Below are 25,343 nucleotides of genomic sequence, written 5' to 3'. Positions count from 1 at the left end.
ACCTTCACCTGCCATGAAATGCCCGTCATTTTGGGGTGGCAATCATCTTATTAATATTTCCCTGTCTAGTCTCAGAATGCCCCACGCTTGTGCACAGTATGTCCCTCGCTATAGCATTGGGGTCACCTGTCAGTATGCGGTTCACTCCCTACTTTGCACGCTTCTCATTTAATTTCTCATTTAACCCCCGCTATCCTGGCAGGTGTGGTGAGTTCGGCCAGCCTGCTTCGTGAAGTACTCCGCAGCGTGTGGTAGGTGGTGCTATTTCTGTCTCTGGTTTATTGGGATACAGTCAACCAGGAAGAATGTGGTGAACTTGAGACCGGAAGCACAGCCGTGCAGCTTTCGGGCCGTGAGTCTCGGACCTCGGCGCGCACAGGCTCACACCGCGCCCGCCGTGCCCGCGCCCTCTGCCCGCTGAGCTCGGTGCCCAGCCCCGGGACCCGGCTGAGGAGGAGCAGGTAAGATGCGCCGCCCTCGCCCGGTGGGACTTCTGAGTTTCTGGCCGGCGAGGCTGCCCGCGTGTTCAGGACGCCTCCGCCCCCTAAACATGTGCAGCCACCGCTACCCGGGTTCCACAGGTTTCCTCACACTGTGCGAGTGCGCCTCTAGGGCACCCCAGGAGTCAAGGCGCTGTGTGCAGTTGGCTGCTGTCCTGCATCCATACAAGGCGCCCAGCCGTCAGTGCGGACGGGCTGAATGGGCGCAGAGGGGCCTTAACGGAAAGTGAAACATCCATGCGCCCAACTGGTGTTTGCGCAACAATAAAAATTCACGTAGATGAACTATATTCCGCAACAGGCTGTACTCTATCTGCACGTGAGAAACCGGAAAACCTGTCTTTATGTCATTAGTTATTGTATTGCTGAGTCCGCTTTTTCGGAATTCTCTTGATTGATTCCAGGAAACAATATACCAAGAAAGTTTCCCTCCGACTGATTGTGTTTTGTTGTGAGATTACTCTCCGTGTACCCAGCGCAGGCTGGCCCTGGCTGCCAGTTCCCGGGCACATTCCCTCACGCGTTAGCACCAGCGCCGCAACGAGGTGCAAAAGTGAGCTCGCGACGTCAAGGGCTGTGCAATGCGTTTGCTTTAAAAGTCTCCGGAGGGCGATGAAACACGAGAAATGAAAGTATCCTGTAAAGCGTGGAGAGGGGGCCCCGTCTCTGACGTGCAAGTGATACAAGCCCAAAAGCATGCCGGCTTGTTGAAAATTACTTAACACCTAGTGACCGCTTCTGAACCATATCAGATATATTTAGATATTTTGTTTCACACTGTATGAATTTCAAATGTGCGCTACCAATGTCGTTCAAGTGTAATCACGCATTACCAAAGCAAGTACGTATGGATTTGGCAAGTTGATGCAATTTTTAATACCAAAAACGCGTCACAAACATAAAACTGAAACTAAAAAAAGAAAACTTACAGCTACATAACCCTGAGGGCTGTGCACTTGCAATAGAAACTTTAAATTAAAAAATAAATAACCGTCATATATAACATTAAAACAGCAGTACAAGTGGTTCCTCTCAGAGACATGTATTGCAAATTTTAAATAGCGCTTAATACCCCTATGAGCAGCACTTAAGTGCTTGCCTGCATGGGCAGCATGCTAAGCTAAGTAGTGTGTGTGGTTGGAAAGATGTTGTCTTTTTTTTTGGATCCTATGTGGGAAGTTGTTCCATGTCATGCATGATAACCATTGACGAGCGGTTATTGTGTAATGGGACGTAGCGCTCAGCAAAACATGTGAGATGGACACGCAGCTTATGGTTTTTGAGAACTGGCAGGTTTGAGCAGCTCTGCAGGTCAGTTTAAGGTATTTCTCATGACCATAGTCCACTTATCTGGTTACTGCACTGGGTTGTCCAACTCCAGATATTTTATTTTTATTTTAAAGTTCAGGGTCCTGAGCAGGCATAGGTTGGAGAGCGATATGGTGGAAGATCTAATGGGCTGGACTTTCGTACTATCGCCCCATATCTAATTGTCATGGTCAGATGTAAAGAAGAGTCCATAGTATGTCGGTAGTTGTGACCTGCAGTGGTCGTCTAGATGAGAGTTCTACGATTGCTCTGTAGTATGTGACATATCTCTTCAGTTGTTCCATGCCTGTTCAGGTGGTTTATGGGACGGCACAGTACTGGGTAACTGACCACACCTGTAGAAGACATGTCTCATTCAAGTGTAAGAGGATTAAGCAATATAAGGGAAATTTTGCAGCCCGTATGCACCACAATTGGCTGCTGACAGTATTGTATTAGTATAGGAGTTAGCCAGAAGGAGTATATATGAATTGGCATTACTATGTATTGCCCAGACTAGCCATAGATCAGATCTCCATAACTCACGTGGATGTAGAAAATAGCGTGCTGGATGGACTGTTTCATATCTGTGGACTGTAAACTGTAGTCGTACTCGAAGGTGCATTCTATGTTCTCTCCCTGGGTTATGGGATGATGTAGCTGTCTTGGAAATAGCCTTGTATTCAACTGTCTTCTGAAGTGTATATGCTCCTCAATTCGTTGAATCTTGGCTGGTAGCGAGTTTCTGAGATTGGCAGCTTGTCCTGAGAAAGCAGTGCCTCCTAAGAATTTCTTATAGTAATGTGGTATGATGATCCGTGCTGCAAGTCGGGAGCATAGTGTCCTGTTTTGTTAGTATTGCTTGAATAGAACATGTAGATATAGTACTCCTTCCCTTAGGAGGCTTTGTGGACAGCAGAAAGATTGCAGGATTGGAGTCATGTGTTCTCTTGGGTGAAGGCAGAGAGGAGTTTTGCAGCAGCATTTTGGATTTGTTGTGTTTTTCGTTTGATGAAACTGGGTCACCAAGGAATAGGCTGATGGCATAGTCAAACTTTGATATTATGAGTGTCAAGATAGCTTGTAGTTTTTGTTTTTGGTATTCAAGGTGTGAGGGCATGCACCACAATGTCTTATTGTGTAGGAGACATTCTTTGTTACTTTGTTGACATGTGGTATCAAAGATAGGTCTGAATCCATGATTACCTCTAGGTTTTTGATTTCTCTTGATGTTGTTGGAGAGACCTCAAGCTCCTTGGGCCATATGGCGGTAGGCTGTTTTTTTTGCCATGGTCTGCTCGTCATGACCTCTGTCTTTGTGGTTTAGAGATTTAGGGGCATATTATTGAGCACAGCGTTAAAATTATTGCCACTTTAGTGGCAGGAAACTGCCGCTAAAAGCGGCGATAATGGGCTTGATAATATGCCGCCGCGAATTCCAATAGAAGCCCATGTTCTGGTGTGTACTAGGGCTTCTATTGGAATTCTCTGCGGCATATTATCAAGCCCATTATCGCCGCTGAAGCGGCAATACTTTTAACACCGTCCTTGATAATATGCCCCTTAGGTGGTTACTCATCATCCTTCTATTTATGCTGCAAATTCAGTCATCAAGTTTTGAGATGTAGAGGTCTTCTGGGCCATAAATATTTGAAGGATCTGTGTGTCATCGGCATAGTTGTAACAGGTGAGGTTGAATGATTTAATCAGATCTGGACAGTGGGTTAGGTAAATGTTGAATAATGGAGGAGATATGATGGACCCCTGAGGGACTCCACATTATTGGGTGTGAGGATCGGATGTGAAAGATGGTAGGAAACCATACTCTGTGTCTGAAGTAAGAGGCAGTCGACTTTAGAGCATTTTCATGTATTCTGAGATGATGGAGTCTTTGTAGTAGCGTGTGGTATTGGACAGCTTTAAATGGCGCTGAAAGGTTGAGAAGCAGTAGGGAGTTGATTCCACTCTTGTCGACTGTGAGTTTTAGATCATCCCAGATGGATAAAATGACTGACCATGTGCCTCTGCCTGGCCTGAAATCGTACTGTTCGTCTGACATTAAATCATTTTCTTCCATAAATTTTGAAAGTCGCGTAAATGCTGCATACTTTGAACATGCAAATAAACCCTTTTTAGTTTTAATGCACAACACAGGAAATTCTAATGTGAACAGACAAAAGATACTAATGGCTTTGAGTGACTGTACATTTAAAACACAGCTTTAACAACACTAGGATGAATACAAAAAACACAAGGACTGGTAAAGCCAATAGGTCTGGCCATGTTAAAATGATGCACAGGTTAACTTGTTTACTGTTTATTTGAAACATGTCACAAAAATCAAAATCAAAATATGCCATGACTTAATTGTGTCTCGGCCTTATACTTGCAATAAACATGTAAATTAAAAAACATTAATTGATGCATCACTCTTATTACTGAAGTTTTTTTTAAACAAGCCACACATCTTATTAGTATAATTTATAAAGCAGTCAAAACTGAATCACTGCCTAACCAAGGACACACATATTTTAAGGTGGATGTGTGCATGTGCTCAGGCAAAATGCCATCACTCACAGTCCAAGAGTACCAATAACTAGAGGGGGCTGACCCATTACCCTCATTACCCCATGCTGTGTGCGCTGGTGGTTGGATTGGAAATGTGAATGACATTTGATCAGACCAATAGCCTAAGAGGGCAGACGCAGAGTCCACCAGTACATGTTTAGATGTATGTATTTTTTTTAAATGTATTTGTCTGTGCTTTTATCAGGCTACTGACACAGCTGAAGTTATTTCTATGCCAAAATGTAAAAAGAGAGTAGATCTTCTTGAGTAAAGCTTGGTAATGGGCAAGGGAAAATGTACACAGAAATGTCTTCCCTTCATAGATTGGATTAATTGGATTATGGGTGACTGGGATCTGTCCATGTTCTATTTAGAAGTCATTGTCTGGAACAATTCAAATGGCAAATTGGTTGATACGGTCAGAAGTTAGGTTTGTGAGATGATAGTTGCTGAGAATATCTGAAAGATAACAACTGTTCACCCAGATAGGAACTAACATACATTTTTATTGTATCGATGATATCATTAATTACAATATATTTCAGATACAACACAATTAAAAATATGATGAAGTTAGAATACAAATGTACAAATCTGCAGTTGCATTTTAAGCAACATTAATGTCAGGTACAATGAAAAAGGGTTTTATTTACAATACCATGCGTGCGAGTATGTATCAATAAAAGAAAATCCCTACACATATGCCTCCCATATAATTATGGTAGAGCTCAATCCTTGAATACATAAACTATCATTAATTTGGGGCGTGGTTTATAGTATCAGATAACCACTTACAGACCTAATTTAGTTGAATAATAACTGAGTACTCCTGCACCTAATAAAAACAGAAGAAGCTTTAGTTGCACTATGAGGAAATAGTCTTTACATGTCGGAACACCCAAGGGCATAAATATAACCATTCCTTTTAAAAACCTTTAACTTACACCATGGATTCCATTGAGTATTTTGCAACCTGCCTTGCTACATATCAGTCATCAATATTTGTTTTCTTTCATCATCAAAAAAAGGCAAAGGCTCAACTGTAATACATTGTTTTCAATCTGTAACAAAAAACACCATTTGAGATCATTTCATGTGCTGATATAGTACCAACCCTGAAACTGCAAAAAAACAGGGGAGCCTAGAAGCCGAAATATTAATTACTTTTGTTTTGAAGCCATTAAGTTGAAGTTTAAGTATGATTATCTTAACATATAATATAAATAGTAGAATACACTCTAAGTTGACTTCCATTTCTTTCTTAATTCTGTAAACAATTGGTTGTTTTTAATATTTTTTTGGAAGAATGTTTCTTTATTTTTTATTTAGGAGAAGCGATTAGTCTTGGGATCACAGCTGGTATTTTGGTGATCTTTTCACAAAGTACTCTTAGAAAGTCCACTTGCCTATTTTCTGATTTGTCTCAAGTGGTAGTCCATTTGCATATTGTGAGAAATTGAGTTATTAGTTGCGACAATCCTTGTCAGGGTGTGCCACACAAGTCACTAAATAAACCTGTGTTTAACTCTCTGGTAGCTTGGCACAAATGTAGCCAGACTTTCAACTTGGGGGCAATGTGTAAAGTGTTTGTGCAGCGCTCAATCAGTCCTAAAGTGAAAACACAACTCAAGAAAAATCCCAAACCAATTAAGAAAAATAGAAATTATTTTAATAACTAAAATCACACCACAATGACAAAACTCCAATCAGTAGAACCAGAGTTATAATTTAAAAAATATCTTCTAGTGAAAATAGCGCCAAAAAGCAGAAAGTGCCATCTGTGGTTATCTGGTGCTAGTCTGGGTCAAAGTCACAAATTCAGGCTGACCGCTGTGGAGCATGGGTCGGAAAAAGGGTCTAGGTTCATCTCAGTGTATGGTTTTACCTTCTCTGAGTCCAGTTCTATGTATGGAGCTGCAGTGGAGCTTTGCTTTGGCAGTCGATGCAAGGAGACTGTTGTCATTGTGAAGAGCATGTCGGGTGTCGTGGGCGGTTGCTTTTTGGTGCTGGTTCTTGGAGCGTACGCGAAGATCAGGCCGTCGCTGGAGATTCGCAACTGCAGGTGTCGTGAATGGTGGTCAGGTGACATGAGGAGCCCATTAACGATAGGAAAGAGCCCAAAAATCTCTGAATCCTCACCAGGAACTCAAGTTTTGTAGTTTTGGGGCAGGAGCAGTACTCTCTGATGCCAGCCAAGGGTCTAGGACCTGGAGGCCCACCTCCAGCAGAGGACGGCAGCAGGGCTCAAGGAGGTCCAGTTGATGCTGGTCAGATGGGCAGTTGAAGGAGAGGCCTTTGGGATCTTGAAGTGTCCCTGTAGCTCAAACAGGACGGCCAGCCAACTGAGCCTTGTAGTCACTTCTGGGGAGCCTACGATCAAGGCAAGCAGGTCCAGTCTTCCTTCTTCAGACAGTAATGCAGTCCTGAATCTTCTACAAGTCCAGATGTGTTCTGATGAGAAATTTTGAATATGCTACATATCCCATTTGTCTAACCTTCTCCTTTTCCTCAGTTTGACGCCAAACTGGCTAGGTAACAAAGGGGAGGCAAGCCTTGGCGTGAGCTGCATTTTGTCATTAGCGTGAGGACGGGGTAGGCAATCCCTAAGAATACCTTTCAAGCTCAGGAAGGCTTAATACACCCATGACATCCTGCTCAGGAGAGGAACACCCTGCCCCACACCAAAAGGCCCTTTTGTCCCAATGTCTGGTAGAAATACACAAAACACCACTGGGGAACCATTGACTGTCATGTGATTCTTGATGTGGAAGAAAGGCACACTTGGTTTAGGCAGAAAAATTGCACATTTCTAAAAGTGGTGTTTTCAGAACAGCAATTTAAAGTCTGACTTTACCATTGAAGAGGGGTTTAAGTTAAACTCAATTGAGTGGAAGAAGCATGTTTCTATCTGTTTCCAAATTGAAGTTATCACTTATTAAGGGTAATAAGGCAACTCAGTGTTATTAAGAGTAATAAGGCAAGTCAGGTATGGTAGAGATAGCCTTACAACAGTAAAAAATGACTTTAGGATTTTTTTCACTGTCAGGATATGTGAAACATTAACACGTGTCCTACTTTTTAAATATCATGCACCCTGTTCTATGAGTAGTTAGGGCCTACCTTAGGGATGACTTATAAGTATTAAAAAGAAAGGTTTAGTCCTGGCAAAAGGTTTATTTTGTCAGGTCAAAATGGCAGTTTAAACCACACTGCAGGGTGCAGTGGCAGGCCTGAGGCACGTTTTGCAGTGCTACTTTAGTGGATTGCGCAATGAGTGCTGCAGTCGCGTAGTAGCATTTAATTTACAGGCCCTGGGTACATGTTGTAACATTTAATAGAAACTTATAAGCAAATTTAATGTGCCGTGTATGCCACTTTTACAATGTTTAAGGGAGAGAGCACAAGTGCTTTACCACTGGTTAGCAGGGGTAAAGTGCACAGAGTTCTACTGACAACAAAGAGAAGTTCATAAGAAACGGGGGTGAAGGCAAAAAGTCTATGGGGATACCACCCAAAGGATGTCAGATCTAACACATATTAAATAAAGTAGTGCTAATTTATCTGCTAATGAAGAGGGGGTTGTCAAGTCGAATGTTTCTTTGATGAGTAAATTGCTGCACAGCCTACAAAGATAATTGGTTCAGAGGACATGGTTTGAACTGACAAGAAAGACAGCAAATTAGTAAGTCATTATGATATGATTTATTTTCCTTAAGTGCAAATCGTCCCCAAGGGATGCCCCTATATATTGTAACAAATCGTTTCAGTCAGTATTGCACAGTGGGAGCTTGGTATCTTTCAGTTTCCTAGATGTTTGTTAAATATTGTTGCCAACAAAATGTAGTCTCAAATGAAATGCACAGATGTAGTCTTTCAAAACCTAAAGTTTGAAATTACCAATCCACCTGGAAAATGTTGGTACTTTTTTTTGTGAAAATAAGCATTATATTAGATTTGTTTGTTAGTAAGACATTGACCTGATTATGCATCTTAAGCTTGTTAGGAGACTCTGCAATCCAGTAGGTTTTCTAGATAGTAAGATCAAGTCCTTTGCATACCAAACAAGGGAGGCAAAATGTGATAATTTCATTAGATTTGGGAAACATAATGCTAGTCTCAGCCTCTCCTATTGATCATGAATAATAATTTTCATTCTAAATTGGATTTTTGGGGTCTTTGTAAAACCATAATTGTTATTTCCCATTGGACTTTTAAGTAACTTCCTTAACTGTCTTTCAAATTCAGATTTACTTCTGCATAACACAAAAGAAAATTGACTGTGAGAAGCTGAATATCTGTCATTGCGAACTCTCATAGGCTCAATCCTATGCATGGCAGCCAAAAGTTTCAAAGTAACAGCATGGTAGTAGTTTTCAAGTAGGAAAAGTACAGTCATACTTATAATTACAGGTTACCATCTGAGTGCAAAGATCCGTCAATGTTCCAGGAGAACGTGTGTATGTGGTTGTTGATGGAAGAGGTTGTTAAGAACCAATATTTACTGGCAGTAATCAGAAGTCTTCAAGTTACTGGTATACAACAAGAAGATCAGAGTAATAATATAGCCTTATAGCCCGCCGTAGCGGGCTATACCGGCTATTAAAGGCCCGCTCCCGTATTAAAAGCCCGAGTCGAAGGCAAGGGACTTTAACAAGGGAACGGGACTTTAATAGCTGGTATAGCCCTGCTATGAAGGGTTATAAGGCTATTAGAACATTCGCCACTAGAGGGCAGAATGTTCTAACAAATTAAACAAAGGCTTCAGGGAGCGCAGGGATCGAAATCCCCTCAGGCTCCCTGAAGCCTTTGTTCACAGCCACAAAGAAGCATTGGAATGTTGGAGCTCTAGGCTTATACCAGCCATTATAAGCACGGAGCTACTCCATTGTTTTCAATGGAGCTTCCAACATTCAAATATTCTAATAAACCATACCCCTTCCAAGTCATGCCATGTGGCTTTGTTAGAATAAACAGATGATTCAAGCTTGCTTTCCCATGTCAGCTTCACTACTATTCTAATCATCAGTTTATCAAAAGAATGTGCTGTCTGTTCATCAGGGCACAAATCATTTATTATCTTGGGCAATTCACAGTTCAAAGAATTGGCAGTCCGCAATCTTGTGTATTATCACTAGAAGCAACAAGAATTATTGGATACTTCATTCTGGGTTGCATCTCAGTTCACCGCCATTCTGGTCTCTCTTCTAATAATGAAGCATAGACTTAAGAATGCGGGGTCTACACTATAGACTCTGGCTACCTCCTTACTTTGGTACCAGGAAGGGGAATACATTGTATAGCCTGCACATCTTCAGGTTTCAGTGATCAGAGCACACTGTAATACCGAAGTGGGTGTAGAATATTCCTGCGTCTTACGGTATTGCGTCTGGAACCATATATTGGAATTTAATCAATTTGAAGTGCTTCAGAGTGACTCTTCTTACTCAGGATCCTCTAGCCACCTTTAACTAATCACTTTAGCATTCAGAAACAAAATGCGTTGCTGTAGAGTTTAAAATGAAGCTCCTTATAGTTTCAACACTAGGCCGTTTTTTTCACGATACTCTCATGCTGATAATAGTCGCCCGCCTAATGTTTGGATAGGTGGACTGTAGTTACTAACGGCGGTATTTGAGTCTCCATAATCAGTAGACTGCTGCGGTCAAAGTCTTATGCAACTTTTTCAAACTGTTTCTTTGGCCAGTCAGGTTCCTCCACATCCGGTAAATCCCAGTATGGCATTCCTGGGACCTAGAATTACCGGAAATGTGGTAACATTACTTCCAGATGCAGCAATACCATTGAGAACTTCAATAGTATGTGATCGGGACCTCAGTGTTCCCAAAAGCAGCTGACCCTTACATGGTAAATATATTTAACAATATGTTTATTTCCTCAACCATGAAGTGTGCAGTTCCAGTGTAAGGGTCTGGCTACCACATTCAGTTGCTAGGCCTGTGGAGGTCATATGAAGCACCTTCTTGCTGATTTCCGGGATCGTGGCAGAGGGTAGGCTTAACACGACAGCTACTGCTGGGGCAGATAACCATTGGGTAGTTTGCATTCCACGAAGTCCCAAGGAGCCCGATTACTTCACAATTAGGGACATTTGTACTTCTGAACTACATATCCAAATGAGTAATGAGTGCTGTAAGTTACATTAAAACATACCTGTTTTCTGGCACTGACTTCTGGTCAATCACAGGTGGGGGCACATCAGTATGTACAACTGAATACCCACCACAAGTAGCTTAGGTTACGTTATAGGTCCTGATGAATTGCTATTAATCCAGGTTAGGACATAATTAGGGAAAGAACATGTTGACCACCGATTTGGGAATAAAAGGAGCATTATTAGCCTAGCTATTTCAGTTGTTTTTAATCACTAATAGAGGCCCCATAAATAAATTAAGTCAGCACAGGACATTTAGTTAATTTTAATCACTACTACCTAGACTAGTCTCACACCTTCTTTCCTTACACGTATTTTGGGGTAGACTAAGTGTTACGATTATAGACATTGAGACATCATAATAAGATATCTGGCAAAAGCCTCTTTCAGGGCACGTTGGGCTTTGCAGTGCCAGCCCAACAAGGAGTTATGCCCAGTGACGAATCATGCCTCCATTTAGTGGGTTAGGGATTGTGCTTCAACAAGAAGATGCTTTATATGACGTCCACAGGCCTAGACACTGAGTGTGGTACTTCAGACTCTTACCCCTGAACTGCACACTTCATGGTTTAGTATTATTTGTAGGGAAGAGTGTGTGCTGAACCGTAATTTCTCTCTGCCCTTCCAATCCTTTGTTAATAATTATTTTCTCAGACTTCAGCGAAATGGTGCAGAGCAGGGCTGGACCTGCCACTTATTCACTCTGGCATTTCCCTGGAGGGCTGCAAGGTCGAGAGGGATCCGTTCTTAGGCCTTGAAGGGTTGCTATGATCCTATCCTGAAAGTGTTCAGCTAAAATGTTTGAACAAATGTGTTTTAATTTCCACCATATAGACCCGTTACCATACATGCCAACATTTTAGACGAGGAAAGTGAGAGATTTAAAAATAACTAATAGGGAGAATATATTTCTCCCATTTACGTCTATTGAAGCAGAGGCAATTTCGGATGGGATACAGCCAAAAGAATCAAAATTTTTGCTTAAAAAACTGGGAGCCTCCCACCTGAATCAGGTCTCTTGGCATGTATGCATTACACACCCACATACAACCCACAGAGACAGTCTAGCTCACTCTATTCACTAACATGAACCAACGTGGGGCTGGCTTGAATAGTTTTGGCAGGGCTGATTACGGGCTTCTCAGTCCGGCTTTGGTACAGACACTTGTTGCAGCGCAAGCATGGTAAAAAAGGTACTGTACGCTTACTCGCCTTCCTACTCTAACTGTGCTGGGCCTTTTACAATTAGACAACCTGCAAATTTTTTATTTACCACAGAGGCAATGATCATCTGATTAATCTTTCTCCGCTGATCGGAGGGGTGGAAATTAGAGTGACCAAACACCATGTTAGCTGTCCAATGAGGACCATAAATTGACATATAACTTCCAAATTTGAAATCAGGTCTAAGTACACCACTCTCAAAATCATGTTGTAAAAATAAAGAATTGCAATAGGATGACCCAACCATCTCAAGAAGTTAAGTAGGACTAGAATAATGCAAACAAAAAATTCTGCTATGGCCACTCAGAATAAAAGAAGCAGAACTTGATATCCCGGAAAAGCTTGCTGATTCTCTTTGCAATGCATTTAAAACATTGGACAATAACACAGTTTCAATGGAAGAACCAACAAGACTCAACAACAGACTCAGACAGATATTAAATTAAATTGATTATTGTATTAGAGAATCCAAATGCATGAAAAAAAACAGTCTTTTAAGTAATCCAGTTAAAATTATCACAGTTTGCAATATAATAGCAAACATTTAGGCCAAGCTTCAAAGAATGATTATCGTATAAATCAATTTTCAGAGTTACAGAGTCCCACTACCATCAAAGGCAGAAGGATAGTTTATTTATCTAACAGCTCATTATAATAAAGAAAAAGGGGGAAAGCTTCAGATATAAAGCCCACTAATGCTAGTCCACTAGTATCGGACAAAAGAAATAAGGAAAACGTAATGGTTCAGCAAAGAAGGGTTCCAGTCCATCAGCTACCAACATTTGCAAAGCAGTCCAAAAGTAAAAGAGGATAGGTTTCAAAATCATCAAAAAACGATCAGCATTGTGTTCTGGTCTCAAGTAGGAAAAATCAGAAGGGCGCGCATCAAGAAGCAAAAATCAACTAGCGTAGCCCCTCCTTTGAGGTTTCTTCTTTTATATATTTCTGTAGGAGACCTAGTGATGTAGCATCACGCCACTATCGGAAGATTGTCATGTGCTCAGATTCACATAATGTCACCTAGGTCATTTACAACTACAAGATGGTTTCCCATTCTAGTCATGAGAAGCGAGAGATTTAAAGTCCACATAGACCTAACAACGGTGAAAAAGAATACAAAGTATCAGTTTGTAGAGGAGCAATTTACTGTGAATGTTGAGGAAACATTTAGGAATGCTGAATGTTACACACGTACTAAACAAATAAGGCAACATTTTACTAGTTGCAAGAGAATCCATGGAAGTAGGCCAAGGAATAAGTCAGCAGTAGAGAAACAGCACATTTGACAAAGGCCTCATGTTGGCATAATAATTTTAAATGAAATAAACTCTAAACCTATCTCAAATATAATGCAATAAAAATAATTTTATATTTGAAATAAAGTAGAACTTCCATCAAGTATTTTTATATGAAAATGACTAAGGCTAAAAATAGCTACCACAATTGTTTTCAACTTTCACATGAGCATATCATTTTCTAAATTCTTATAAATGTTTTTTTAACTGTTTATAAACTATAGAAACCCTAGTATTATCAGTTTAAATTTCAAGTTTCCTAACCAGTATTTTTACAGTTTTTCACCGACTTTTCTACATGGTGCATTCTAATGGAAAGCAATAAAAACACATGTGCCACTTTATTATTAGCACATTATTACATTAACAAATGCCAATAAACAACATTTTCATACGTATTCTCATTAGTGGAACTCATTTATATGTATTAGTATTGTTTTGTATATATTTTCTTCATCTTTCATTTCGACACCCGCTTTTATGGTGCTTCTACTACACTTGTCTCAGTTTCAAGCGTCATTGTGTCTAATGTGTGCAAGGTACACTTTCAGCTTTTTGTGTCTTAAATTAGTAAATGTATCATGCATTATGATTTTTGAAATCTTGCGTTATCACCCTCTGCTATTACTGTAAGTGTGACACAGTCTCTGCTATTTACCAAAAACTGTGTCAATGGGTTCCTTGCCCACATCCAGGTAAATTTCAAAAACTGTGTTCACTTAACATGTATATGGCTCAGGCGACAGCTCATATGTGCGCTTAATTTGAAATCGTTTTTTCTTCCTCAGTAATAGGAAAGCCTATTCTGGCAATGGGGAGAGACATTTCGGAATGACTTTTGATAAGCTAGCAATGTTTCTGATGCACTCCATTCGTTACTGGTATCACAATTACTTCCTGCGTCCTCTGTTTGACGTCTGGCTACAGCTTTGTATTTTCTTCACCAGAGCGAGCTTGTATGGAATAGGATTTTCGAGTGATGGGACTGCTGCCGTGAAAATGGCCTGACCTGGTGGCCCAAATGCCTTATGAAGGAGTTCTTGTCTCCACAGTGTACCTCCCAGTGCAGCCTGGTGAACAAGTCCTCTTTTAATTCCAATTACCTTAGCTGAGATAGGCCATTTATTTCTCCACACAATAGCGGGGTGGGCATCAGAGCAACAGACTGCACACAATGGATGTAATAGAATGTATCACACACAAACTGAGCTAGATTTATGACATAATATCACTTTGGCAAGTGAAGCGTGATACCAATGCTCATCAGGTCTACCCTCTGTGCATATATTATGGTGAATTTACTGTAGGAAAGGGCCCCTTTATGCATGGCTACAGCCCACTTTTGGTCAGATATCTAATGCACATTCACTGGGTGTGCACTGGGTCTCTGCGAATCAGGTTTCCAGTGTTTGTGTTCTTTCCCAAAACTGTACCTTTGTTTTCACAATTGGCACATCTCTGGCCCGCATATTAATCCCATGTAAAGGATACCAGTGGTACCAAGGGATTTGCGACCAGAGAGGGTCACTAAGGGCTGCAGCATGTACTGTGCCACCCCAGAGACCCTCACTAAACACATGCACACTGCCATTGCAGACTGTGTGTTTGGGTGCAGACCGACGAAGGCAGAACTCCTCTATCCCATGCATATGTCCATCCCCTCGACTGTTGAGTTGTCGGTGCCTCCATTCGATCTACAGTAACTTGCTAACTGCCGACTGCTGTGATGACTTCGATGGTAATGATGTTGGTGGTTTACTGAATCCTATTCATCCACATTGCTCTCTGCCGACCGCGAGGGTAAATAGCATTGCCGGTATCAACTTCCGCGGAGTAGATACTGAATTCCGCACCTTTTCGGGTGCTCCCAGTCTCCATTGACTAAAATTGGTCTCAGTGACCTCTGCACCTGGCCGCCCCAGTGCCGCTGGTGGTGCGGTACCTACCTTACACTTAACCCTGCCCCGTGTTGGTCTAAATCCTCGAAGACTGGAATAGTAAGTCGGGCACTTACCTATTAATGCTTAACACTGTTTACCTCCCCTAAGATTACATTGCATTTCTCATCCCTTTGCAAAGTTCGATTGTTCTAAATTGATATCCCTAAAATATTTTGATTACTGTAAAGCATTTCTACTGCCTTGCAAAACTATTCCTACTACATTTTTTAAAAGTATTACTACTTTGAAAATTGTTACTTATGTGCAACTAAGTACTTAAAAATCTTTTTATACAAAACAGTTGCTCTGGATTCAGTCTTTGAGTGTGTGCACATCTCACATCTCACTCCTTAGTCAGTCACTCAGTGTTATGTATAATGTTCTATTTAGCGCGATTTTGACAACAATGAGCTGTATTTTCTCAATTGGATGTTGTCAGCTATAAATGTGAAATAAGTGGACAGAAAGCAGTAGCAAGTTCTACTTCTCCAAGCAAAAGAACAAATCCTGACATGTCTGAAGAATAGTAACGAAGTTCGTAAATAATGATCTCGACCACCGGGTAGTTAGTTACTTGTGCTTTCCATGTCATCAATTTATTTCCAAGTGTAGCATTAATCCCAGAGCCCACAACTGTAGAGACAGTCTAGCTCAAGCTGCTAAGCCACACTTCCTCTTTATATGAACACAAGCAACCCCAGGCACGTTTCAGTCTTGTGGGGCCTCTGTCTGTGGGCATTCCTATTGCATCTAGGGCAACTCCCTGGTAAGAGCAAAACGGAATGAGTGACATGTTTACATTATTTCCACTCCTTCAAATTGCTCAGGGACACATTTCATCTCAGCTTTTGTTCTGAGTGTGCCACTACATCCGGACCAAGGTGGAACAAGGACCAACCATATTCAGCTCACTTTTGGTTGTGTAAAATGAATAGTCCGGTCTGAACTTCTAAGCCATGGCTCCTAAGTAGAGACAGCAACCAACCTCAGGATAGAAATAAGATAAGGTACGTGACTTCCCCCTGCACCATCCCCCTCTCCAAAGATGCAAATGTATTAGTTTTCCCTGACCAAAATAGTAAATAAAATGTCTGCATTAGGACATTTTTTAGGATCCTAGTGCGAAGCATCTATGGGAGCTTATATGGTAGGTTCGTGATATTTTTTTAAACAACTCTGTGCAATTTCAACCACCAGTTTCCCAAAACACTGCTCAAAGCAATTTGTCACTTTAATTTGAATGTCAGCACAATGAGGAACTTAGGGCCTTATTACGAGTACGGCAATCCTGGGACCGCCAAACTCGCTGTGGGGGTCAGACTACCACCACGCATCCGCCCTATTACGAGTGTGCCGGTGGGACTACCACAAGACCACTGCCTACACCTGGACCAAGGATCCCGCTGCGGCAGCATTCTTCAAACGACCTGAATATGCTGGCACCACCAAATATATTACAACCTGCATTTTCACCGCTCATTTCATGGCGGGGACCCTGCCATGAAATGGGTGGGGAAAAGGCAGGTAAGGTGGCCCTAAAAGGGCCCCCAGCTGAATCTGGCAACGGGGTGCATGTGGGTAAGCACAAGTTGTACCTCCCTGGAATTGCACCTTTGTTACTGCACGGTGTAGCATGCATGACATGGTGCATGCCACACCGTGCAGGAACGTGCTGCAGTCTCTATTACGACAGCAGTATGCTTTTTAGGCCCTCCTATGAGCGTAACATAGCGCCACTGTGAGACCACGGCAGCACTGCCCACCCGCCGTGGATTAAACTGATAATCCGGTGGGCGGGTGCACCACAGGCTTGGTGCTCTTCCTGGGACTGCGGCGTTGGCGGCCCCAGCCGAAGACCGCCAAACTCGTAATAAGGCCCTTAGTGAATAGAAAAAAAAATGTTTGCTTTATTTATATTAATACCAGTTACCGTTTTTCATGTTCTATTCATGGCTAATAAAATACATCATAATAATTAAGCACAATAACAGTTGTTAAAGGCCCTGAACATTAGTTAAGTTATAGAACTGGGCCACAGACAAGGATGAGGGTCTATAACAGCCATTATAGCCTGAAGCAGAAGGGCTTTAAAGGCTATTAGAACATTTCGTCCACTGTGGATAGAATGTTATGATTTAAAAAGAAGAAGCAGAAAGACAAACATTCTGGAGCAGAAGGTTTATACCAGCCCTTTGGGGACCTTACCGTACCTACATCATTATGTTCAATGGAGCTCTCAACATTCCAGTATTCTAACTGTAGAAATCCAACCTAAGTTATGCTGGTGCATGCTTAATAATTTGCCAGACTACGGCTGAGAGTTGGCACAGGGCTTTACCTACACCGCTTACAGTTTGGTGCTCAATCTAAGGTGCAAGGCCATTCCGAGCCATGTACTGGCAAGAGTGTGTGTGAACCAGGATTCTGCAGCAATTAATACAATGCCTTAATTTACAAGGAATTTATTTTGCAAGAAAGGGCCTGGTGATGTTTGTACAAGGAAAAAGGCCAGAGAAAGGTGCAACATGCTGTAATTGGTGCTAAAAAAACCACAAACACCTTGCAGCATATGCCATATTCCAATGTGCAAAATTCATTGTAAGTGTTTATTTCCAAGCCTGCAAAATTGCTGTTTACCGGGTGAAGTAAATACCAGATTATTGTTAATTGCATGCAGGAGTCTGAGGTTAATTCGTGGTACACTGTCCTGAAGACATGTAGCCCTGTCCCAGGACTGGGGCTCGAGATAACATGTAACTGACGTTTAGTTACAGTCCAAAAATTGATAGTCCAAGAACTTGCCATGTCTCAATGACTGGTATTTTCACATACATACTGGTTGAGTACAGTGCAAGCATATTTCCGACCCTGTTTAAGCACTGTTCTTTGTTATCAAGCACAGCTGAAGTTTACCCTTAGCAAACATTTGGAAAGGCATAAACTCCCGCAGAGTTAATAGTATCATGTTAGGCACATACAGTTTCAAAGGGAAAACGTGGGCTTACATCTGGACCAGTGGCGTCACTAGGAGGGTGCGGGGGGTGCGGACCGCACCGGGTGACACACTCACGGGGGGTGACACCAAAGGGCCGATCCGGTCGGTGTGGTGTGGTGCAACCGTGCAAAATTGAAACCAGTCAGTCCAGAAACGCAACGACGCGTCACGCGTCGCAACCTAACCTTCTATTCAGCAGGAGGTGCCTGTGCGCAGCGCGCACTGTCTCCTCCTCCGCTGCGTCTGCGCGCCTCGGCAGTGACGTCACATCGTCACTAGAGAGGTGCAGCGCGCCTGTACCTACGAGCTGAGGCCTGGGAGACTCAAACCAGGTGCTGTTCTTGCCTTGCTCTGCCTGCCCGCCGGTGCCTCTGTTGTGCCCCTGTCGGGTAGAATTGCCCTGCTGTGCTGGGTCTTGGCGTGGCGGAGGACGTGAACATACCTGAGGCCCCCGACCGTCGGAGCTGCATGGCAGTGAATGCTGTGCTCGGGATCAAAGGGACCCGCCCAGCCTGCCCAACAAGAGGCAAAGGCAGCTGAATGCGGTGAGTGCGGACGGGAGCACATTACTTCCCCCCAAACCCCCTTCCCCCCGACGCCAGCTGCTGTGAGCTAGGTCATTGGGGGATGCAGTGGTGACTGTGGTGTCCCCCTGTGAAGACTTAAGCGGGGCCCGTGCTCCCGATGATGCCCAAGTCTGGGCTGCAGAGTGAGGTGCCCTGATCCAGAGTGCCTGCGCGTTGGACCCGGGGCACCCTGTGTGGTGAGATGCACTGTGAGGACTGTTTGACTGCTGGGGGCCTAACTTCCCTTGTTGGAGGGCCCCTGAGGCAGCCTTACATCAGGAACTCCTGGGGGACCGGGGTAGAGGCCCTGGCCCATTGCCTTGGCCCTGTGAGAACTGTGGCTGGGGGAAGAATGCTGATGGCAACAGCTCTGCTCGCCTGGGAGCTCCTTCCTAAAGTGATGCTCTGCTCTACTTCATTCCCATTCTTTCTGTACTTTCTCTATATCTCCCTCTCCCAGCTCTCCTGTTCTTTACTTACATTTCTCTCCTTTGCCCACACACCACCTCTTCCCCACCTTTACTTCCATTCTTGCCTGTGCCTTTGTTGACACTTTCTTCATTTTTACCGCCATTGCTGCCTCCCGGGTCCCCTTCTGTTCTCTTCATTTTTACTTCTGTTCAAACCCTGTCGCCAGTCTCCAAGTCTCTCTAGGTTTGCATGCATTCTTTTCCTCCCGTTCCTTATTTCCTCATCGTTTCTCTGTCTTCTTTCCCTCTCAGTCACTCCATCTTAGCTTTCACTCGACTTTCTGTGCTTCCAGACAACTTCCTATTTTTCCTTTGATTCTTCCTCCTCTATTCCCTGTCCAGCTCTCGCCATCTTTACATCTATTCTTTTCCTTTCAACTCTCTGATGTCCTGTTCCCCAAGCTTTACAATGGTTCCTGCTTTTTAGAGCTTCTGCCACTCTCCTGACTTCTACTTCCCTTACTCAAGCGCTCCATCTTTAGCTCTTCCCTTCTTTACTTTCATTTCTTTAGTATCCCCCATTTGTCTTATGTCTTAAGTTCTTTTTCATTCCTGTGTTCTCCATTTGTCACCCTTTCTCTTCCTTCTTCTTCCTCCCTTTCCTCTTTTGCTTCTTAAAATAAGACCTTGTCCCTTGAAATGAGTGTTGTTGCCCACAAATTAAGTACTGGGCCGTAGTCCAATTTTCCTACAGCCCCTCCTAGCTGCCAGTATTTTCTTTCTTTTCTTCCCTCTTCTGTTCCACTCTTGGCTGCCATCTGTAATTTACTTCTGCTCTCTCCAGGTCTAAAAGCACTCTGAACACCAGAAATAGATCAGTATAACCGTAGTGTAATATGAATTCAGGGTCGAGGTGGATACCAGTATAAGAAGGAAACCATATGGAGGAAAAAGACGTGTTTGGCTATGATTAACGCGGAGACATCTGTTAACATCAACAGATCTGTGGGAGCATCTTATAATTTATTTTTTATTTTTATGACTCAGTGGTATGTTTTGATTTGCCAAAAATGTTTAGTTTTTTTGGGAGGATAAATTACTCATTGGTTTCCGTTAATGTTCATTGTTTTCCTCATTGGTAGGATGTATTTATGAGGCCTCAGCTATTTAATCATATTTCATCAGTAAATATTGCTATACTGTCATAATAGTAATTGGAGAATGCATAGTTATTGACTTACTGCCAATGCCAAGTATTTAATCTGTGTGTGCAGTTTAGTGCGGACCAGAGCCATGAAGAAAGAACAGTAAAAGGAACAACAGAAAGTTACGCCTGCAAAGTTCTGGTGGTTTACACCTATACAAACTATATCGTTCTAAATTTAAACTTTTTTCGGTCAAAGTTTACAAGTTTGGGAAAGGAGAAATAAGCAGGGGACATACATTATTTTTAAAATCAGTCAGTTATTTGGGTAAGAACATTTAAGGCAATACGGCCCGAAAACCACTGACCACTTGATGTAAAGAAAGGTGTATACCCAACTGTTCCGTGGCTTAAGTCTTGTACAGGCTATTAGAACATTGGAATGGCAAGCGCTCCATTGAAGACAATGGAGTGCTCCGAGCTTCTTTTGGCTCGTAGAAGCCCTGAGCATCAATAGTCCAATGTTTGTTCACAGCTGTTGCTGTGAACAAAGGCCTTACAGAGCCCGGCAAGGCACATCATTATCATGGCCATGGATGCAAGGCAACAATAAAACATGTCCAGAGAACTGGTGATTAATGATCCTGCTGGAGAGCAGTCCTTTGCCTGTTGGTAGTTTTGAAATGCAGATAAACTGTATTTTATTTGGATAGCTCAGTGGGTTACTGCCTTTGTCACAGAGATTCTTGTGTTACTTGCAGTTCGAAAGTTACAATCCTAACATAGGACAGTGGCTATGAACTGTCATCAAAGACCTGCAGACAAACATGAATGGTATAGTTAGAACTTCACTTTTTTTGTGTTACTATAAAGTTAGAAATTCCCCAGTCTTTCATTATTTTAATGTTGCTAGAAAGAGTTTGGGCCGATATACATTTTTATTAGTAAAGCCAAGCCCCAACCACTACGGTATGCTTTAAATCCTGAGTTTGTGCTTCCCCAGCCCAAACCCTCTTTAAATTTACTGCCCACCAGTATGGATGCCATGTGATTCCTACATCTTGTAATCCTCATTGGCTCATGTGACATTCCCTGTAGACGGAATTTCATACTAGCGATAAAACCGGCCCTGTCATTGCCTTTCTGTTTTTATTTAATTAGCAATCAGGTCATTAGGGCAACTGTGGAACATATTTTAAAGTGCGTTCTAATTATATTTACTGCTATATTTAATGTTTTAAGTTTGAAGGTGATTTTGCTAATGTTTTTTACGGGAATAATGAAAGTAGAGCTGGATGGGGCTGATATGGGGCTGGGGCCCAAGTTCAGCTGTGAGATATGGTGCAGAGGAGAGGGATGGTAGAAAAGTGGATAATCGGGCCTAGAAGTACTTGTGTTAAAACCTGGCCTGTTGGAATTTGAGGGTTTGCACATACATCCAGACATCGCTCTTACTTTCAAATAACTCTCCACATGCTCTTTATACACACAGAATTGATCCGTTGTATACTGGTGACTGTTTGCAAGTAGATATAATCTAATCTAGGGCTTGTAGGCTAGCGGACTCGGAGCGGAGAAGGTCCATGCGGTAAGTCGTGAGGGGGTGACACCATGAGTTACCCGCACCGGGTGACACCAACCCTAGTGACGCCACTGATCTGGACTACAGCACAAAGCAATAGGCTCTTCCTCAGTCAAACGTCTATAAAGTATTTAAGCAGCACCAAAATACATTGACGTCAGGAAACCAGTTAGTAAAGTACCTATACTAATGTAGTAAAAGAAAAATATATGAGTAAAAGAAGACCAAAATGTCAAACATCGGATAAGGAAGTCAGGAGGAATTCATCTTTTTTCGAGAACATTTGGATTGTTCTTTTAATGTAATAGCTTAGAAACAGTTTCAATTAAAATCTGTACCGCCATAGTGGGGAAATCTGATACCCTACTCACCCCCCCCCCACCCCACCCATCCTACCCACTGGTACATGACAGTCGTTGACTTTGGTACTATTGGTCCACAAATGCTCGGTTAGCTGGGCAGTGTCTCTGAGGGGCCCTATTTCCAATCACAAAAGGTGTGTTAGGTCCCACAAAGCATCCCTCTGTGTTAGCCATTTGCTATTTGATCTGGTCTCCCCATTCCAAAACAAGGCAAGTTTAGGACATTCCCATGCAAGTTACTCGCTGTCCACAGTGTTCGGGTATAATAGATCCTATGCCCGATTTTCAGCTGGAAAAAGTGAAAGCTAGCATTTATGGCTCCTTCCCTGGGAAACTGCATCCCTCCAGACAGTCAGCTCCTCCACATCGTTTTGCCAGTGGGATGGTAGTCAGGACAGGTCAACCAGTGTGTTCCTCATTGGCCTTGCATATGTAAGGGATATGGCTTTGGATGTCGTATGCCCCTTGAGGAGTCAGGTTTCCCCGGTGGCTTCTCTTTTGTTTCCTCCCTTATGGGACTGTCGATTTTAAGGCATGTCGTAGTTGCAAATGTTTGAAAATCTGCATTGGATGCAGCGCGTATTGCGTTTTCAAATATTCAAGCAGCACCATTTCATTTGCATCCCACACATCATCTAACATGGAGAGGCCAATTATGCCCCACTGCTTAAAGCCCAGTAGTGCTGTCACTGGGCCTAGTTGTGTCCCTACCCACAGGGGGGTTATAGGAATGAGTCTCTTACCCCATCCCCAGCACACGTAAGTATCCTTTCGGCCCAAGTTTCTCTCTATCCTCCTGGAATGCTGGATTGTCTAATGGAGTAAATACCCGCCCATTCACTATCTGGATCTCTACTGCGTTGTAGTATTTGCAGATATCGGCCAACGCAATGCCACCCTTGAATACCGATCTTTGGAGAGTGAGGAGAGAGATACCTTTGAAGCCGTTTCACCACAGCAGGAATCGCAGCAGCCTACTTACAGCTCGGAAAAAAGTGTCTGGAATTGCATACTGGCTGTTCTGTGAAATGTAGGTAAATCTGGGAAGAGTGATCATTTTAAGGATTGGTGCCCTCCCAAGAAGGGATAATGGCACCAATCTCCAGTGCTGAATCTCATTTTCCAACCCCTTAAGAAGTGGGGCCAGGTTAAAGTTTGTAGTGTGTTCATTCCTATTTGGACACCCAGATGCCTAAGTATTTAAAGTGGTGCGGAGCCACCTGCGGAGGCAACAGAAGGTCCCTCAACCCTCCAGCGTCCTATGGGGAAAATCAGTGATTTGTCCCAAATAATTCCCAGACCCGAAAGGGGCCCAAATACTCATAAAATGTCTCTAAGCCTTTCCATGAATAACTCGTGAGTTTGCAACATATAGTAGGATATCGTCCACATATAGTGATATTCGATCTTCCCAGGAATCACCACATTTCTAGCCCCATACCTGGGCATCTACCTGGATCCACTCAGTGAGGGCCTCTATCGCCAGGAAAAAAGGCATTGACGATAGTAGGCACCCTTGTCGTGTGTCTCTCTGTATGGGGAATTTTTTTGACAGTATCCTTTTATTCGGAGCCAGGCTCTTGAACTGGTGTATAAAAGTCAAATCCACCTATGGCATGAATTTTTGAAGAAAATGTTGAAAAACGTGAACAGGAACAATGGGGATTAAAAAGTCTCTTGCACCAAAAACAGTTATCAAAAACTAAAAACTGCTACCAGGCCTCCATAGGTTAGGAGGTCAGAGACAGGTGGATTAATTTTAGTGCTCCCAAATCCCAAGTTCCTAAATATCATCCACATTGTCACTCCCAAAGTTGTCAAACTGCAAGGTAAAACATTCCAAACTACCAGGGCATGGATAAACAGTAGGGTCCAACCTAACCAACTTTTTTCAGCCAGGACTCTAGCCCTCTTCCCATTGCTCTGCTGGTTCTTCTTTACAGAGTCGTCCTTGTCCTTTGTCGCCCTGGGACTACAGGAGACCATCTGGTCTGACCCATGAGAAGCACTTCCAAAGTTTGAGTCAGAGGGGGAAGCAGGCCAAACCTCAATCCTCTCTTCAGACACACACAGTAATAGGTTCATGTTCTTTTGCAAATCAGATGTGCACAGAAGTTTCTATGGATCTGTCTTATAATGCCAACTGGTTATTATTATAGCAAGAGTCCCAGAATACATCTTTTGTGGTCTTTTTAAAACGTCAGGACCGCAGGACAAGAGTGTGGAGGACCCCGCAACCTTTAATAGGGCTTGGTCCAGACCACCTAAATATATGATGCCAGGCTGTAGGACATGCCTTCTTCAATGGCAAACTAACCTAGGAAGCCTGTTTAGAGTAGACAATCCACCATCAGTGTTCCTGTCAGGTTCTTTTTGCCTACATGTGCCCTCCTGTCCTCTCACGTTCCTAGGTAACCTGTGGTGGATGTCCTGTTAATAACATCCCTTTGATTTCTGCCAGAGATTACAGGCAGGCTCTCTACGCCTTCATCCTTTTGAGCTACTTCAAGTGATCAGATTAGCAGCAACATTTAATGCCTGCCTCTAAAAGAGAGGGAACCGACCAGAACCAGCAAGTCGACTGTGCATGCTCAGGCAGAGATGGCCACCAGCTTTGTTGCATATTTATCAAAGCCCCATGCTCACCAACGATTCTGATTTTTGATAAATATGAAAGCATTATGAGGATGGTTTTCCTAATCCTTACCAATGGCAATGTATGGAAATATGACTTTGTATTTTTAAACAGACCTTGGCAATGGGAAAGAGTTACTGACGTCTATACTGCGAGATTACATTTGAGAACTGTTACTGTAGAGTGATGCTAATTTCATATCACTATTTGCACACTATGCAAAGAAGCCTTATCAGCTTCAAGGCACTACTTCTGGGGGCTTTACCCTTTGTAGACAGTAGGTGTTTCCACATTTCAAAAATGCTTCACTTTGACATGTGCTGGCTGCCGCTTTGGCTATAGAAATGGAGGCCTTCAATGGAAGTGTGCAAGACATGCTTTGGAAGGCGCACGTGGGTGGTATACGAGCCCCAGGTGACATCTGACTTTTACACCACTTTCGCATTTTGTGCCACAAAACTGTGCCTTACGATAAGACAGGTGTGTGCGAATTAGAATTCAACCCTTGCCATGCGTCAAAGAGCAGCGCACGTGCACTAGGAGGCATTTAACAGCATCTTAGTGCTCATGGTCCAATATAACAGAACATCCAGTCTGAAACAATACTACCAGGCAAAAAGATGCGCTTTCCTACGTCCATCC

The 25,343-nt window shown here is 42.8% G+C and overlaps 1 protein-coding gene across 2 annotated transcripts in view; it reads left to right on the top strand.

The window, feature by feature from the left end:
* The first annotated feature begins 294 nt into the window (after positions 1-294).
* MAP3K20 (mitogen-activated protein kinase kinase kinase 20) overlaps positions 295-25,343 on the top strand; it is an 839,253-nt gene continuing 814,204 nt past the window's right edge. Inside the window, exon 1 of one of the 2 annotated variants that reach the window (XM_085645276.1) lies at positions 295-461. The gene's annotated coding sequence lies outside the window, so the exon portion shown is untranslated. The remainder of the gene's footprint in view (positions 462-25,343) is intronic. The other variant, XM_085645279.1, reaches the window with a different exon arrangement.

This window comes from Triturus cristatus, chromosome 3_1, assembly GCF_964204655.1.
Source record: "Triturus cristatus chromosome 3_1, aTriCri1.1, whole genome shotgun sequence".
NCBI classification, from domain to species: domain Eukaryota; kingdom Metazoa; phylum Chordata; class Amphibia; order Caudata; family Salamandridae; genus Triturus; species Triturus cristatus.
Note: the sequence above shows the minus strand (reverse complement) of the source record. Positions and strands in the feature narration are given on the sequence as shown.